Raw genomic sequence first — 20,421 nt, 5'->3', positions numbered from 1 at the left:
CGCCCACAGGATGGGCATGGGGTGACTACCGCCCACAGGATGGGTATAAGGTGACTACCGCCCACGGGATGGGTATAGGATGACTACCACCAACAGCATGGGTATGAGGTGACTATCGTCCACAGGATGGGTATGGTGTGAATACCGCCCACAGGATGGGTATGGTTTGTCTACCACCCACAGGATGGGTATGGGGTGACTACCCTCCACAGGTTGGGTATGGGGTGACTACTGCCCACAGGATGGGTATGGTGTGACTTCCACCCACAGGATGGGTATGGGGTGACTACCGCCCACAGGATGGGTATGGGGTGACTACCGCCCACAGGATGGGTATGGGGTGACTACCGCCCACAGGATGTGTATGGGGTGAGTACTGCCCACAGGCTGGGTATGGGATGACTACCACCCACAGGATGGGTATGGGGTGAGTACTGCCCACAGGATGGGTATGGGGTGACTACCACCCACAGGATGGGTATGGGGTGAGTACTGCCCACAGGATGGGTATGGGGTGAGTACTTCTCACAGGATGGGTACGGTGTGCCTACCACCCACAGGATGGGCATGGTGTGTCTACCACCCACAGGATGGGTATGGTGTGTCTACAACCCACAGGATGGGTATGGTGTGTCTACCACCCACAGGATGGGTATGGTGTGTCTACCACCCACAGGATGGGTATGGTGTGTCTACCACCCACAGGATGGGTATGGTGTGTCTAAAACCCACAGGATTGGTATGGGGTACATAATAAAGATATTAGACTAAGACTAACTTTTCGCTCACACATAGTGAATCGTCAGAGCTACATCCCATGTCCAACGGCACATCAAAATACTACGGACATCGGCACATGAAAATACCACGGACATCGGCACATGAAAATACCACGGACATCGGCACATCAAAATACCACGGACATCGGCACATCAAAATACCACGGACATCGGCACATGAAAATACCACGGACATCCACGGACATCGGCACATCAAAATACCACGGACATCGGCACATCAAACTACCACGGACATCGGCATATGAAAATACCACGGACATCGGCACATGAAAATGCCACGGACATCGGCACATCAAAATGCCACAGACATCGGCACATCAAAATGCCACGAACATCGGCACATCAAAATGCCACGAACATCGGCACATCAAAATGCCACGGACATCGGCACATGAAAATACCACGGACATCGGCACAGGAAAACACCACGGACATCGGCACATCAAAATACCACGGACATCGGCACATGAAAATACCACAGACATCGGCACATGAAAATGCCACGGACATCGGCACATCAGAATGCCACGAACATCGGCACATCAAAATGCCACGAACATCGGCACATCAAAATACCACGGACATCGGCACATGAAAATACCACGGACATCGGCACATGAAAATACCACGGACATCGGCACATGAAAATACCACGGACATCGGCACATGAAAATACCACGGACATCGGCACATGAAAATACCACGGACATCGGCACATGAAAATACCACGGACATCGGCACATGAAAATACCACGGACATCGGCACATCAAAATACCACGGACATCGGCACATGAAAATGCCACGGACATCGGCACATGAAAATGCCACGGACATCGGCACATGAAAATTGCACGGACATCGGCACATGAAAATGCCACGGACATCGGCACATCAGAATGCCACGAACATCGGCACATCAAAATGCCACGAACATCGGCACATCAAAATGCCACGGACATCGGCACATCAAAATGCCACGGACATCGGCACATCAAAATACCACGGAAATCGGCACATCAAAATGCCACGTCCATCGGCACATCAAAATGCCAAGTCAATCGGCACATCAAAATGCCACGTCAATCGGCACATCAAAATGCCACGTCAATCGGCACATCAAAATGTCACGGACATCGGCACATCAAAATGTCACGGACATCGGCACATGAAAATGCCACGCCCATCGGCACATCAAAATGCCACGGACATCGGCGCATCAAAATGCCACGGACATCGGCACATCAAAATGCCACGGACATCGGCACATCAAAATGCCACGGACATCGGCACATCAAAATGCCACTCACATCGGCACATCAAAATGCCACGGACATCGGCATATCAAAATGCCACGAACATCGGCACATCAAAATGCCACGGACATCGGCATCATGCAAACATCGGCACACAGCCACATCGGCATCATGCCACGGAATTGGCGCATCAAAATGCCACGAACATCGGCACATCAAAATGCCACGAACATCGGCACATCAAAATACCACGGACATGCACACGCCACAGACATTGGCACATCAAAATGCCACGGACATTGCCACGGACATTGGCACATCAAAATGCACGGACATCACAAAAATGCCACAGACATCGGCACATCAAAATGCCACGAACATCGGCACATCAAAATGCCACGAACATCGGCACATCAAAATGCCACGGACATCGGCACATCAAAATGCCACGTCCATCGGCACATCAAAATGCCACGTCCATCGGCACATCAAAGTGCCACGGACATCGGCATATCAAAATGCCACGTACATCGGCACATCAAAATGCCACGAACATCGGCACATCAAAATGCCACATACATCGGCACATCAAAATGCCACGAACATCGGCACATCAAAATGCCACGGACATCGGCACATCAAAATCCACGGACATCGGCACATCAAAATGCCACGAACATCGGCACATCAAAATGCCACGAACATCGGCACATCAAAATGCCACGGACATCGGCACATCAAAATGCCGCGTCCATCGGCACATCAAAATGCCACGTACATCGACACATCAAAATCCCATATCCATCGGCACATCAAAATGCCACGGACATCGGCACATCAAAATGCCACGGACATCGGCACATCAAAATGCCACGGACATCGGCACATCAAAATGCCACGGACATCGGCACATCAAAATGCCACGAACATCGGCACATCAAAATGCCACGAACATCGGCACATCAAAATGCCACGGACATCGGCACATCAAAATGCCGCGTCCATCGGCACATCAAAATGCCACGTACATCGATACATCAAAATGGCATATCCATCGGCACATCAAAATGCCACGGACATCGGCACATCAAAATGCCACGGACATCGGCACATCAAAATGCCACGGACATCGGCGCATCAAAATGCCACGGACATCGGCACATCAAAATGCCACGAACATCGGCACATCAAAATGCCACGGACATCGGCACATCAAAATGCCACGAACATCGGCACATCAAAATGCCACGGACATCGGCGCATCAAAATGACACGGACATCGGCACATCAAAATGCCACGAATATCGGCACATCAAAATGCCACGGACATCGGCACATCAAAATGCCACGGACATCGGCACATCAAAATACCACGGAAATCGGCACATCAAAATGCCACGTCCATCGGCACATCAAAATGCCACGTCAATCGGCACATCAAAATGCCAAGTCAATCGGCACATCAAAATGCCACGTCCATCGGCACATCAAAATGCCACGGACATCGGCACATCAAAATGTCACGGACATCGGCACATGAAAATGCCACGCCCATCGGCACATCAAAATGCCACGGACATCGGCGCATCAAAATGCCACGGACATCGGCACATCAAAATGCCACGGACATCGGCACATCAAAATGCCACGGACATCGGCACATCAAAATGCCACTCACATCGGCACATCAAAATGCCACGGACATCGGCACATCAAAATGCCACGGACATCGGCGCATCAAAATGCCACGGACATCGGAACATCAAAATGCCACGAACATCGGCACATCAAAATGCCACGGACATCGGTACATCAAAATGCCACGGACATTGGCGCATCAAAATGCCACGTCCATCGGCACATCAAAGTGCCACGGACATCGGCATATCAAAATGCCACGTCCATCGGCACATCAAAATGCCACGTCAATCGGCACATCAAAATACCACGGACATGGGCACATCAAAATGCCACAGACATCGGCACATCAAAATGCCACGAACATCGGCACATCAAAATGCCACGATCATCGGCACATCAAAATGCCACGGACATTGGCACATCAAAATGCCACGGACATTGGCACATCAAAATGCCACAGACATCGGCACATCAAAATGCCACGAACATCGGCACATCAAAATGCAACGAACATCGGCACATCAAAATGCCACGGACATCGGCACATCAAAATGCCACGTCCATCGGCACATCAAAATGCCACGTCCATCGGCACATCAAAGTGCCACGGACATCGGCATATCAAAATGCCACGTACATCGGCACATCAAAATGCCACGAACATCGGCACATCAAAATGCCACATACATCGGCACATCAAAATGCCACGAACATCGGCACATCAAAATGCCACGGACATCGGCACATCAAAATCCACGGACATCGGCACATCAAAATGCCACGAACATCGGCACATCAAAATGCCACGAACATCGGCACATCAAAATGCCACGGACATCGGCACATCAAAATGCCGCGTCCATCGGCACATCAAAATGCCACGTACATCGATACATCAAAATGGCATATCCATCGGCACATCAAAATGCCACGGACATCGGCACATCAAAATGCCACGGACATCGGCACATCAAAATGCCACGGACATCGGCGCATCAAAATGCCACGGACATCGGCACATCAAAATGCCACGAACATCGGCACATCAAAATGCCACGGACATCGGCACATCAAAATGCCACGAACATCGGCACATAAAAATGCCACGGACATAGGCACATCAAAATGCTCGGCACATCAAAATGCCACGGACATCGGCACATCAAAATGCCACGGACATCGGCACATCAAAATGCCACGGACATCGGCACATCAAAATGCCACGAACATCGGCACATCAAAATGCCACGAACATCGGCACATCAAAATGCCACGGACATCGGCACATCAAAATGCCACGAACATCGGCACATCAAAATGCCACGGACATCGGCGCATCAAAATGCCACGGACATCGGCACATCAAAATGCCACGAACATCGGCACATCAAAATGCCACGAACATCGGCACATCAAAATGCCACGGACATCGGCGCATCAAAAAACCATCTGTGTTTTATATATTAGCTTCCCTTCAAGGAATTTATTTTTTTCATTTTTTTACCATTTATTTCAGTTATGAAAATGTTTTATATTCATATAATTATATATTTTTTTTTTTTGCAAATTTTCAATAAAAATGTTTAGTTTTTTCTGTTATAATTTAGTTTTCTACATTTTCTTTTCATAAGGAGGAACCGTCCCTCTGAGGCGTCTGACTGGGCAGTTATACCTTCACAGTCACAGGTACGATACTGGTGTCTGACTGGGCAGTTATACCTTCACAGTCACAGGTACGATACTGGTGTCTGACTGGGCAGTTATACCTTCACAGACACAGGTACGATACTGGTGTCTGACTGGGCAGTTATACCTTCACAGTCACAGGTACGATACTGGTGTCTGACTGGGCAGTTATACCTTCACAGTCACAGGTACGATACTGGTGTCTGACTGGGCAGTTATACCTTCACAGTCACAGGTACGATACTGGTGTCTGACTGGGCAGTTATACCTTCACAGTCACAGGTACGATACTGGTGTCTGACTGGGCAGTTATACCTTCACAGTCACAGGTACGATACTGGTGTCTGACTGGGCAGTTATACCTTCACAGTCACAGGTACGATACTGGTGTCTGCTTGGCAGTTATACCTTCACAGTCACAGGTACGATACTGGTGTCTGACTGGGCCGTTATACCTTCACAGTCACAGGTACGATACTGGTGTCTGACTGGGCAGTTATACCTTCACAGTCACAGGTACGATACTGGTGTCTGACTGGGCAGTTATACCTTCACAGTCACAGGTACGATACTGGTGTCTGACTGGGCAGTTATACCTTCACAGTCACAGGTACGATACTGGTGTCTGACTGGGCCGTTATACCTTCACAGACACAGGTACGATACTGGTGTCTGACTGGGCAGTTATACCTTCACAGTCACAGGTACGATACTGGTGTCTGACTGGGCAGTTATACCTTCACAGTCACAGGTACGATACTGGTGTCTGACTGGGCAGTTATACCTTCACAGTCACAGGTACGATACTGGTGTCTGACTGGGCAGTTATACCTTCACAGTCACAGGTACGATACTGGTGTCTGACTGGGCAGTTATACCTTCACAGTCACAGGTACGATACTGGTGTCTGACTGGGCAGTTATACCTTCACAGTCACAGGTACGATACTGGTGTCTGACTGGGCAGTTATACCTTCACAGTCACAGGTACGATACTGGTGTCTGACTGGGCAGTTATACCTTCACAGTCACAGGTACGATACTGGTGTCTGACTGGGCAGTTATACCTTCACAGTCACAGGTACGATACTGGTGTCTGACTGGGCAGTTATACCTTCACAGTCACAGGTACGATACTGGTGTCTGACTGGGCAGTTATACCTTCACAGACACAGGTACGATACTGGTGTCTGACTGGGCAGTTATACCTTCACAGTCACAGGTACGATACTGGTGTCTGACTGGGCAGTTATACCTTCACAGTCACAGGTACGATACTGGTGTCTGACTGGGCAGTTATACCTTCACAGTCACAGGTACGATACTGGTGTCTGACTGGGCAGTTATACCTTCACAGTCACAGGTACGATACTGGTGTCTGACTGGGCAGTTATACCTTCACAGTCACAGGTACGATACTGGTGTCTGACTGGGCAGTTATACCTTCACAGTCACAGGTACGATACTGGTGTCTGACTGGGCAGTTATACCTTCACAGTCACAGGTACGATACTGGTGTCTGACTGGGCAGTTATACCTTCACAGTCACAGGTACGATACTGGTGTCTGACTGGGCAGTTATACCTTCACAGTCACAGGTACGATACTGGTGTCTGACTGGGCAGTTATACCTTCACAGTCACAGGTACGATACTGGTGTCTGACTGGGCAGTTATACCTTCACAGTCACAGGTACGATACTGGTGTCTGACTGGGCAGTTATAAGTCACAGTCACAGGTACGATACTGGTGTCTGACTGGGTCGTTAAACCTTCACAGTCACAGGTACGATACTGGTGTCTGACTGGGCAGTTATACCTTCACAGTCACAGGTACGATACTGGTGTCTGACTGGGCCGTTATACCTTCACAGTCACAGGTACGATACTGGTGTCTGACTGGGCCGTTATACCTTCACAGACACAGGTACGATACTGGTGTCTGACTGGGCAGTTATACCTTCACAGTCACAGGTACGATACTGGTGTCTGACTGGGCAGTTATACCTTCACAGTCACAGGTACGATACTGGTGTCTGACTGGGCAGTTATACCTTCACAGTCACAGGTACGATACTGGTGTCTGACTGGGCAGTTATACCTTCACAGTCACAGGTACGATACTGGTGTCTGACTGGGCAGTTATACCTTCACAGTCACAGGTACGATACTGGTGTCTGACTGGGCAGTTATACCTTCACAGTCACAGGTACGATACTGGTGTCTGACTGGGCAGTTATACCTTCACAGTCACAGGTACGATACTGGTGTCTGACTGGGCAGTTATACCTTCACAGTCACAGGTACGATACTGGTGTCTGACTGGGCCGTTATACCTTCACAGTCACAGGTACGATACTGGTGTCTGACTGGGCAGTTATACCTTCACAGTCACAGGTACGATACTGGTGTCTGACTGGGCACCTTCACAGTCACAGGTACAATACTGGTGTCTGACTGGGCAGTTATACCTTCACAGTCACAGGTACAATACTGGTGTCTGACTGGGCAGTTATACCTTCACAGTCACAGGTACGATACTGGTGTCTGACTGGGCAGTTATACCTCCACAGTCACAGGTACGATACTGGTGTCTGACTGGGCAGTTATACCTTCACAGTCACAGGTACGATACTGGTGTCTGACAGTACACTGGTGTCTGAGGTACGATACTGATGTCTGACTGGGCATTTATACCTTCACAGTCACAGGTACGATACTGGTGTCTGACTGGGCAGTTATACCTTCACAGACACAGGTACGATACTGGTGTCTGACTGGGCAGTTATACCTTCACAGACACGATACTGGTGTCTGACTGGGCAGTTATACCTTCACAGTCACAGGTACGATACTGGTGTCTGACTGGGCAGTTATACCTTCACAGTCACAGGTACGATACTGGTGTCTGACTGGGCAGTTATACCTTCACAGTCACAGGTACGATACTGGTGTCTGACTGGGCAGTTATACCTTCACAGTCACAGGTACGATACTGGTGTCTGACTGGGCAGTTATACCTTCACAGTCACAGGTACGATACTGGTGTCTGACTGGGCAGTTATACCTTCACAGTCACAGGTACGATACTGGTGTCTGACTGGGCAGTTATACCTTCACAGTCACAGGTACGATACTGGTGTCTGACTGGGCAGTTATACCTTCACAGTCACAGGTACGATACTGGTGTCTGACTGGGCAGTTATACCTTCACAGTCACAGGTACGATACTGGTGTCTGACTGGGCAGTTATACCTTCACAGTCACAGGTACGATACTGGTGTCTGACTGGGCAGTTATACCTTCACAGTCACAGGTACGATACTGGTGTCTGACTGGGCAGTTATACCTTCACAGTCACAGGTACGATACTTGTGTCTGACTGGGCAGTTATACCTTCACAGTCACAGGTACGATACTGGTGTCTCACTGGGTTATACACAGTACGATACTGGTGTCTGACTGGGCACCTTCACAGTCACAGGTACGATACTGGTGTCTGACTGGGCAGTTATACCTTCACAGTCACAGGTACGATACTGGTGTCTGACTGGGCAGTTATACCTTCACAGTCACAGGTACGATACTGGTGTCTGACTGGGCAGTTATACCTTCACAGTCACAGGTACGATACTGGTGTCTGACTGGGCAGTTATACCTTCACAGTCACAGGTACGATACTGGTGTCTGACTGGGCAGTTATACCTTCACAGTCACAGGTACGATACTGGTGTCTGACTGGGCAGTTATACCTTCACAGTCACAGGTACGATACTGGTGTCTGACTGGGCAGTTATACCTTCACAGTCACATGTACAATACTGGTGTCTGACTGGGCAGTTATACCTCCACAGTCACAGGTACGATACTGGTGTCTGACTGGGCAGTTATACCTTCACAGTCACAGGTACGATACTGGTGTCTGACTGGGCAGTTATACCTTCACAGTCACAGGTACGATACTGGTGTCTGACTGGGCATTTATACCTTCACAGTCACAGGTACGATACTGGTGTCTGACTGGGCAGTTATACCTTCACAGGTACGATACTGGTGTCTGACTGGGCAGTTATACGATACGATACTGGTGTCTGACTGGGCAGTTATACCTTCACAGTCACAGGTACGATACTGGTGTCTGACTGGGCAGTTATACCTTCACAGTCACAGGTACGATACTGGTGTCTGACTGGGCAGTTATACCTTCACAGTCACAGGTACGATACTGGTGTCTGACTGGGCAGTTATACCTTCACAGTCACAGGTACGATACTGGTGTCTGACTGGGCAGTTATACCTTCACAGTCACAGGTACGATACTGGTGTCTGACTGGGCAGTTATACCTTCACAGTCACAGGTACGATACTGGTGTCTGACTGGGCAGTTATACCTTCACAGTCACAGTTACGATACTTGTGTCTCACTGGGCAGTAATACCTTCACAGTCACAGGTACCATAGTGGTGTCTGACTGGGCATACCTTCACACTTACGATACTGGTGTCTGACTGGGCAGTTATACCTTCACAGTCACAGGTACGATACTGGTGTCTGACTGGGCAGTTATACCTTCACAGTCACAGGTACGATACTGGTGTCTGACTGGGCAGTTATACCTTCACAGTCACAGGTACGATACTGGTGTCTGACTGGGCAGTTATACCTTCACAGTCACAGGTACGATACTGGTGTCTGACTGGGCAGTTATACCTTCACAGTCACAGGTACGATACTGGTGTCTGACTGGGCAGTTATACCTTCACAGTCACAGGTACGATACTGGTGTCTGACTGGGCAGTTATACCTTCACAGTCACAGGTACGATACTGGTGTCTGACTGGGCCGTTATACCTTCACAGACGAGACTGGTGTCTGACTGGGCAGTTATACCTTCACAGTCACAGGTACGATACTGGTGTCTGACTGGGCAGTTATACCTTCACAGTCACAGGTACGATACTGGTGTCTGACTGGGCAGTTATACCTTCACAGTCACAGGTACGATACTGGTGTCTGACTGGGCAGTTATACCTTCACAGTCACAGGTACGATACTGGTGTCTGACTGGGCAGTTATACCTTCACAGTCACAGGTACGATACTGGTGTCTGACTGGGCAGTTATACCTTCACAGTCACAGGTACGATACTGGTGTCTGACTGGGCAGTTATACCTTCACAGTCACAGGTACGATACTGGTGTCTGACTGGGCAGTTATACCTTCACAGTCACTGGTACGATACTGGTATCTGACTGGGAAGTTATACCTTCACAGTCACAGGTACGATACTGGTGTCTGACTGGGCAGTTATACCTTCACAGTCACAGGTACGATACTGGTGTCTGACTGGGCAGTTATACCTTCACAGTCACAGGTACGATACTGGTGTCTGACTGGGCAGTTATACCTTCACAGTCACAGGTACGATACTGGTGTCTGACTGGGCAGTTATACCTTCACAGTCACAGGTACGATACTGGTGTCTGACTGGGCAGTTATACCTTCACAGTCACAGGTACGATACTGGTGTCTGACTGGGCAGTTATACCTTCACAGTCACAGGTACGATACTGGTGTCTGACTGGGCAGTTATACCTTCACAGTCACAGGTACGATACTGGTGTCTGACTGGGCCGTTGTACCTTCACAGACACAGGTACGATACTGGTGTCTGACTGGGCAGTTATACCTTCACAGTCACAGGTACGATACTGGTGTCTGACTGGGCAGTTATACCTTCACAGTCACAGGTACGATACTGGTGTCTGACTGGGCAGTTATACCTTCACAGTCACAGGTACGATACTGGTGTCTGACTGGGCAGTTATACCTTCACAGTCACAGGTACGATACTGGTGTCTGACTGGGCAGTTATACCTTCACAGTCACAGGTACGATACTGGTGTCTGACTGGGTACGATACTGTGTCTGATACCTTCACAGTCACAGGTACGATACTGGTGTCTGACTGGGCAGTTATACCTTCACAGTCACAGGTACGATACTGGTGTCTGACTGGGCAGTTATACGACAGGTACGATACTTGTGTCTGACTGGGCAGTTATACCTTCACAGTCACAGGTACGAAACTGGTGTCTCACTGGGCAGTTATACCTTCACAGTCACAGGTACGATACTGGTGTCTGACTGGGCAGTTATACCTTCACAGTCACAGGTACGATACTGGTGTCTGACTGGGCAGTTATACCTTCACAGTCACAGGTACGATACTGGTGTCTGACTGGGCAGTTATACCTTCACAGACACAGGTACGATACTGGTGTCTGACTGGGCAGTTATACCTTCACAGTCACAGGTACGATACTGGTGTCTGACTGGGCATACCTTCACAGTTATACTGGTGTCTTCACAGTCACAGGTACGATACTGGTGTCTGACTGGGCAGTTATACCTTCACAGTCACAGGTACGATACTGGTGTCTGACTGGGCAGTTATACCTTCACAGTCACAGGTACGATACTGGTGTCTGACTGGGCAGTTATACCTTCACAGTCACAGGTACGATACTGGTGTCTGACTGGGCAGTTATACCTTCACAGTCACAGGTACGATACTGGTGTCTGACTGGGCAGTTATACCTTCACAGTCACAGGTACGATACTGGTGTCTGACTGGGCAGTTATACCTTCACAGTCACAGGTACGATACTGGTGTCTGACTGGGCAGTTATACCTTCACAGTCACAGGTACGATACTGGTGTCTGACTGGGCAGTTATACCTTCACAGTCACAGGTACGATACTGGTGTCTGACTGGGCAGTTATACCTTCACAGTCACAGGTACGATACTGGTGTCTGACTGGGCAGTTATACCTTCACAGTCACAGGTACGATACTGGTGTCTGACTGGGCCGTTATACCTTCACAGTCACAGGTACGATACTGGTGTCTGACTGGGCAGTTATACCTTCACAGTCACAGGTACGATACTGGTGTCTGGGCAGTTATACCTTCACAGTCACAGGTACGATACTTGTGTCTGACTGGGCAGTTATACCTTCACAGTCACAGGTACGAAACTGGTGTCTCACTGGGCAGTTATACCTTCACAGTCACAGGTACGATACTGGTGTCTGACTGGGCCGTTATACCTTCACAGTCACAGGTACGATACTGGTGTCTGACTGGGCAGTTATACCTTCACAGTCACAGGTACGATACTGGTGTCTGACTGGGCAGTTATACCTTCACAGTCACAGGTACGATACTGGTGTCTGACTGGGCAGTTATACCTTCACAGTCACAGGTACGATACTGGTGTCTGACTGGGCAGCTGGATACTGGTGTCTGACTGGGCAGTTATACCTTCACAGTCACAGGTACGATACTGGTGTCTGACTGGGCAGTTATACCTTCACAGTCACAGGTACGATACTGGTGTCTGACTGGGCTTATACCTTCACAGTCACAGGTACGATACTGGTGTCTGACTGGGCAGTTATACTTTCACAGTCACAGGTACGATACTGGTGTCTGACTGGGCAGTTATACCTTCACAGTCACAGGTACGATACTGGTGTCTGACTGGGCAGTTATACCTTCACAGTCACAGGTACGATACTGGTGTCTGACTGGGCAGTTATACCTTCACAGTCACAGGTACGATACTGGTGTCTGACTGGGCAGTTATACCTTCACAGTCACAGGTACGATACTGGTGTCTGACTGGGCAGTTATACCTTCACAGTCACAGGTACGATACTGGTGTCTGACTGGGCAGTTATACCTTCACAGTCACAGGTACGATACTGGTGTCTGACTGGGCAGTTATACCTTCACAGTCACAGGTACGATACTGGTGCCTGACTGGGCTTATACCTTCACAGACACAGGTACGATACTGGTGTCTGACTGTTATACCTTCACAGTCACAGGTACGATACGATCTGACTGGGCAGTGTCACAGGTGACTGGTGTCTCACTGGGCAGTTATACCTTCACAGTCACAGGTACGATACTGGTGTCTGACTGGGCAGTTATACCTTCACAGTCACAGGTACGATACTGGTGTCTGACTGGGCAGTTATACCTTCACAGTCACAGGTACGATACTGGTGTCTGACTGGGCAGTTATACCTTCACAGTCACAGGTACGATACTGGTGTCTGACTGGGCAGTTATACCTTCACAGTCACAGGTACGATACTGGTGTCTGACTGGGCAGTTATACCTTCACAGTCACAGGTACGATACTGGTGTCTGACTGGGCAGTTATACCTTCACAGTCACAGGTACGATACTGGTGTCTGACTGGGCAGTTATACCTTCACAGTCACAGGTACGATACTGGTGTCTGACTGGGCAGTTATACCTTCACAGTCACAGGTACGATACTGGTGTCTGACTGGGCAGTTATACCTTCACAGACACAGGTACGATACTGGTGTCTGACTGGGCAGTTATACCTTCACAGTCACAGGTACGATACTGGTGTCTGACTGGGCCGTTATACCTTCACAGACACAGGTACGATACTGGTGTCTGACTGGGCAGTTATACCTTCACAGTCACAGGTACGATACTGGTGTCTGACTGGGCAGTTATACCTTCACAGTCACAGGTACGATACTGGTGTCTGACTGGGCAGTTATACCTTCACAGTCACAGGTACGATACTGGTGTCTGACTGGGCAGTTATACCTTCACAGTCACAGGTACGATACTGGTGTCTGACTGGGCAGTTATACCTTCACAGTCACAGGTACGATACTGGTGTCTGACTGGGCAGTTATACCTTCACAGTCACAGGTACGATACTGGTGTCTGACTGGGCAGTTATACCTTCACAGTCACAGGTACGATACTGGTGTCTGACTGGGCAGTTATACCTTCACAGTCACAGGTACGATACTGGTGTCTCACTGGGCAGTTATACCTTCACAGTCACAGGTACGATACTGGTGTCTCACTGGGCTGTTATACCTTCACAGTCACAGGTACGATACTGGTGTCTGACTGGGCCATACTTGTGTCTGACTGGGCAGTTATACCTTCACAGTCACAGGTACGATACTGGTGTCTGACTGGGCAGTTATACCTTCACAGTCACAGGTACGATACTGGTGTCTGACTGGGCAGTTATACCTTCACAGTCACAGGTACGATACTGGTGTCTGACTGGGCAGTTATACCTTCACAGTCACAGGTACGATACTGGTGTCTGACTGGGCAGTTATACCTTCACAGTCACAGGTACGATACTGGTGTCTGACTGGGCAGTTATACCTTCACAGTCACAGGTACGATACTGGTGTCTGACTGGGCAGTTATACCTTCACAGTCACAGGTACGATACTGGTGTCTGACTGGGCAGTTATACCTTCACAGTCACAGGTACGATACTGGTGTCTGACTGGGCAGTTATACCTTCACAGTCACAGGTACGATACTGGTGTCTGACTGGGCAGTTATACCTTCACAGTCACAGGTACGATACTTGTGTCTGACTGGGCAGTTATACCTTCACAGATACGATACTGGTGTCTGACTGGGCAGTTATGCCTTCACAGTCACAGGTACGATACTGGTGTCTGACTGGGCAGTTATACCTTCACAGTCACAGGTACGATACTGGTGTCTGACTGGGCTTATACCTTCACAGTCACGATACTGGTGTCTGACTGTCTGACTGGGTCTGACTGTTATACCTTCACAGTCACAGGTACGATACTGGTGTCTGACTGGGCAGTTATACCTTCACAGTCACAGGTACGATACTTGTGTCTGACTGGGCAGTTATACCTTCACAGTCACAGGTACGATACTGGTGTCTCACTGGGCAGTTATACCTTCACAGTCACAGGTACGATACTGGTGTCTTATACCTTCACAGTCACAGGTACGATACTGGTGTCTGACTGGGCAGTTATACCTTCACAGTTGGTGTCTGACTGGGCAGTTATACCTTCACAGTCACAGGTACGATACTGGTGTCTGACTGGGCAGTTATACCTTCACAGTCACAGGTACGATACTGGTGTCTGACTGGGCAGTTATACCTTCACAGTCACAGGTACGATACTGGTGTCTGACTGGGCAGTTATACCTTCACAGTCACAGGTACGATACTGGTGTCTGACTGGGCAGTTATACCTTCACAGTCACAGGTACGATACTGGTGTCTGACTGGGCAGTTATACCTTCACAGTCACAGGTACGATACTGGTGTCTGACTGGGCAGTTATACCTTCACAGTCACAGGTACGATACTGGTGTCTGACTGGGCAGTTATACCTTCACAGTCACAGGTACGATACTGGTGTCTGACTGGGCAGTTATACCTTCACAGTCACAGGTACGATACTGGTGTCTGACTGGGCAGTTATACCTTCACAGTCACAGGTACGATACTGGTGTCTGACTGGGCAGTTATACCTTCACAGTCACAGGTACGATACTGGTGTCTGACTGGGCAGTTATACCTTCACAGTCACAGGTACGATACTGGTGTCTGACTGGGCAGTTATACCTTCACAGTCACAGGTACGATACTGGTGTCTGACTGGGCAGTTATACCTTCACAGTCACAGGTACGATACTGGTGTCTGACTGGGCAGTTATACCTTCACAGTCACAGGTACGATACTGGTGTCTGACTGGGCCGTTATACCTTCACAGTCACAGGTACGATACTGGTGTCTGACTGGGCAGTTATACCTTCACAGTCACAGGTACGATACTGGTGTCTGACTGGGCACCTTCACAGATATACCTTCACAGTCACAGGTACGATACTGGTGTCTGACTGGGCAGTTATACCTTCACAGTCACAGGTACGATACTGGTGTCTGACTGGGCAGTTATACGTTCACAGTCACAGGTACGATACTGGTACTGACTGGGCACCTTCACAGTCACAGGTACGATACTGGTGTCTGACTGGGCAGTTATACCTTCACAGACACAGGTACGATACTGGTGTCTGACTGGGCAGTTATACCTTCACAGTCACAGGTACGATACTGGTGTCTGACTGGGCAGTTATACCTTCACAGTCACAGGTACGATACTGGTGTCTGACTGGGCAGTTATACCTTCACAGTCACAGGTACGATACTGGTGTCTGACTGGGCAGTTATACCTTCACAGTCACAGGTACGATACTGGTGTCTGACTGGGCAGTTATACCTTCACAGTCACAGGTACGATACTGGTGTCTGACTGGGCAGTTATACCTTCACAGTCACAGGTACGATACTGGTGTCTGACTGGGCAGTTATACCTTCACAGTCACAGGTACGATACTGGTGTCTGACTGGGCAGTTATACCTTCACAGTCACAGGTACGATACTGGTGTCTGACTGGGCAGTTATACCTTCACAGTCACAGGTACGATACTGGTGTCTGACTGGGCAGTTATACCTTCACAGTCACAGGTACGATACTGGTGTCTGACTGGGCAGTTATACCTTCACAGACACAGGTACGATACTGGTGTCTGACTGGGCAGTTATACCTTCACAGTCACAGGTACGATACTGGTGTCTGACTGGGCCGTTATACCTTCACAGTCACAGGTACGATACTGGTGTCTGACTGGGCAGTTATACCTTCACAGTCACAGGTACGATACTGGTGTCTGACTGGGCATACTGGTTATACCTTCACAGTCACAGGTACGATACTGGTGTCTGACTGGGCAGTTATACCTTCACAGTCACAGGTACGATACTGGTGTCTGACTGGGCAGTTATACCTTCACAGTCACAGGTACGATACTGGTGTCTGACTGGGCAGTTATACCTTCACAGTCACAGGTACGATACTGGTGTCTGACTGGGCAGTTATACCTTCACAGTCACAGGTACGATACTGGTGTCTGACTGTACAGTTATACCTTCACAGTCACAGGTACGATACTGGTGTCTGACTGGGCAGTTATCCCTTCACAGTCACAGGTACGATACTGGTGTCTGACTGGGCAGTTATACCTTCACAGTCACAGGTACGATACTGGTGTCTGACTGGGCAGTTATACCTTCACAGGTACACAGGTACGATACTGGTGTCTGACTGGGCAGTTATACCTTCACAGTCACAGGTACGATACTGGTGTCTGACTGGGCAGTTATACCTTCACAGTCACAGGTACGATACTGGTGTCTGACTGGGCAGTTATACCTTCACAGTCACAGGTACGATACTGGTGTCTGACTGGGCAGTTATACCTTCACAGTCACAGGTACGATACTGGTGTCTGACTGGGCCGTTATACCTTCACAGTCACAGGTACGATACTGGTGTCTGACTGGGCAGTTATACCTTCACAGTCACAGGTACGATACTGGTGTCTGACTGGGCAGTTATACCTTCACAGTCACAGGTACGATACTGGTGTCTGACTGGGCAGTTATACCTTCACAGTCACAGGTACGATACTGGTGTCTGACTGGGCAGTTATACCTTCACAGTCACAGGTACGATACTGGTGTCTGACTGGGCAGTTATACCTTCACAGTCACAGGTACGATACTGGTGTCTGACTGGGCAGTTATACCTTCACAGTCACAGGTACGATACTGGTGTCTGACTGGGCAGTTATACCTTCACAGTCACAGGTACGATACTGGTGTCTGACTGGGCAGTTATACCTTCACAGTCACAGGTACGATACTGGTGTCTGACTGGGCAGTTATACCTTCACAGTCACAGGTACGATACTGGTGTCTGACTGGGCAGTTATACCTTCACAGTCACAGGTACGATACTGGTGTCTGACTGGGCAGTTATACCTTCACAGTCACAGGTACGATACTGGTGTCTGACTGGGCAGTTATACCTTCACAGTCACAGGTACGATACTGGTGTCTGACTGGGCCGTTATACCTTCACAGTCACAGGTACGATACTGGTGTCTGACTGGGCAGTTATACCTTCACAGTCACAGGTACGATACTGGTGTCTGACTGGGCAGTTATACCTTCACAGTCACAGGTACGATACTGGTGTCTGACTGGGCAGTTATACCTTCACAGTCACAGGTACGATACTGGTGTCTGACTGGGCAGTTATACCTTCACAGTCACAGGTACGATACTGGTGTCTGACTGGGCAGTTATACCTTCACAGTCACAGGTACGATACTGGTGTCTGACTGGGCAGTTATACCTTCACAGTCACAGGTACGATACTGGTGTCTGACTGGGCAGTTATACCTTCACAGTCACAGGTACGATACTGGTGTCTGACTGGGCAGTTATACCTTCACAGTCACAGGTACACACTGGTCCGATACTGGTCTCTGACTGGGCAGTTATACCTTCACAGTCACAGGTACGATACTGGTGTCTGACTGGGCAGTTATACCTTCACAGTCACAGGTACGATACTGGTGTCTGACTGGGCAGTTATACCTTCACAGTCACAGGTACGATACTGGTGTCTGACTGGGCAGTTATACCTTCACAGTCACAGGTACGATACTGGTGTCTGACTGGGCAGTTATACCTTCACAGTCACAGGTACGATACTGGTGTCTGACTGGGCAGTTATACCTTCACAGTCACAGGTACGATACTGGTGTCTGACTGGGCAGTTATACCTTCACAGTCACAGGTACGATACTGGTGTCTGACTGGGCAGTTATACCTTCACAGTCACAGGTACGATACTGGTGTCTGACTGGGCAGTTATACCTTCACAGTCACAGGTACGATACTGGTGTCTGACTGGGCAGTTATACCTTCACAGTCACAGGTACGATACTGGTGTCTGACTGGGCAGTTATACCTTCACAGTCACAGGTACGATACTGGTGTCTGACTGGGCAGTTATACCTTCACAGTCACAGGTACGATACTGGTGTCTGACTGGGCAGTTATACCTTCACAGTCACAGGTACGATACTGGTGTCTGACTGGGCAGTTATACCTTCACAGACACAGGTACGATACTGGTGTCTGACTGGGCAGTTATACCTTCACAGTCACAGGTACGATACTGGTGTCTGACTGGGCAGTTATACCTTCACAGTCACAGGTACGATACTGGTGTCTGACTGGGCAGTTATACCTTCACAGTCACAGGTACGATACTGGTGTCTGACTGGGCAGTTATACCTTCACAGTCACAGGTACGATACTGGTGTCTGACTGGGCAGTTATACCTTCACAGTCACAGGTACGATACTGGTGTCTGACTGGGCAGTTATACCTTCACAGTCACAGGTACGATACTGGTGTCTGACTGGGCAGTTATACCTTCACAGACACAGGTACGATACTGGTGTCTGACTGGGCAGTTATACCTTCACAGTCACAGGTACGATACTGGTGTCTGACTGGGCAGTTATACCTTCACAGACACAGGTACGATACTGGTGTCTGACTGGGCAGTTATACCTTCACAGTCACAGGTACGATACTGGTGTCTGACTGGGCCGTTATACCTTCACAGTCACAGGTACGATACTGGTGTCTGACTGGGCAGTTATACCTTCACAGTCACAGGTACGATACTGGTGTCTGACTGGGCCGTTATACCTTCACAGTCACAGGTACGATACTGGTGTCTGACTGGGCAGTTATACCTTCACAGACACAGGTACGATACTGGTGTCTGACTGGGCAGTTATACCTTCACAGACACAGGTACGATACTGGTGTCTGACTGGGCAGTTATACCTTCACAGACACAGGTACGATACTGGTGTCTGACTGGGCAGTTATACCTTCACAGTCACAGGTACGATACTGGTGTCTGACTGGGCAGTTATACCTTCACAGACACAGGTACGATACTGGTGTCTGACTGGGCAGTTATACCTTCACAGACACAGGTACGATACTGGTGTCTGACTGGGCAGTTATACCTTCACAGCAGGTACGATACTGGTGTCTGACTACCTTCACAGTCACAGGTACGATACTGGTGTCTGACTGGGCAGTTATACCTTCACAGTCACAGGTACGATACGGGCCGTATACCTTCACAGACACAGGTACGATACTGGTGTCTGACTGGGCAGTTATACCTTCACAGACACAGGTACGATACTGGTGTCTGACTGGGCAGTTATACC

Source organism: Cherax quadricarinatus, chromosome 37, assembly GCF_038502225.1.
Source record: "Cherax quadricarinatus isolate ZL_2023a chromosome 37, ASM3850222v1, whole genome shotgun sequence".
Classification (NCBI taxonomy): domain Eukaryota; kingdom Metazoa; phylum Arthropoda; class Malacostraca; order Decapoda; family Parastacidae; genus Cherax; species Cherax quadricarinatus.
The sequence above is the reverse complement of the archived record's forward strand: the minus strand, read 5'-3'. Positions refer to the sequence as shown.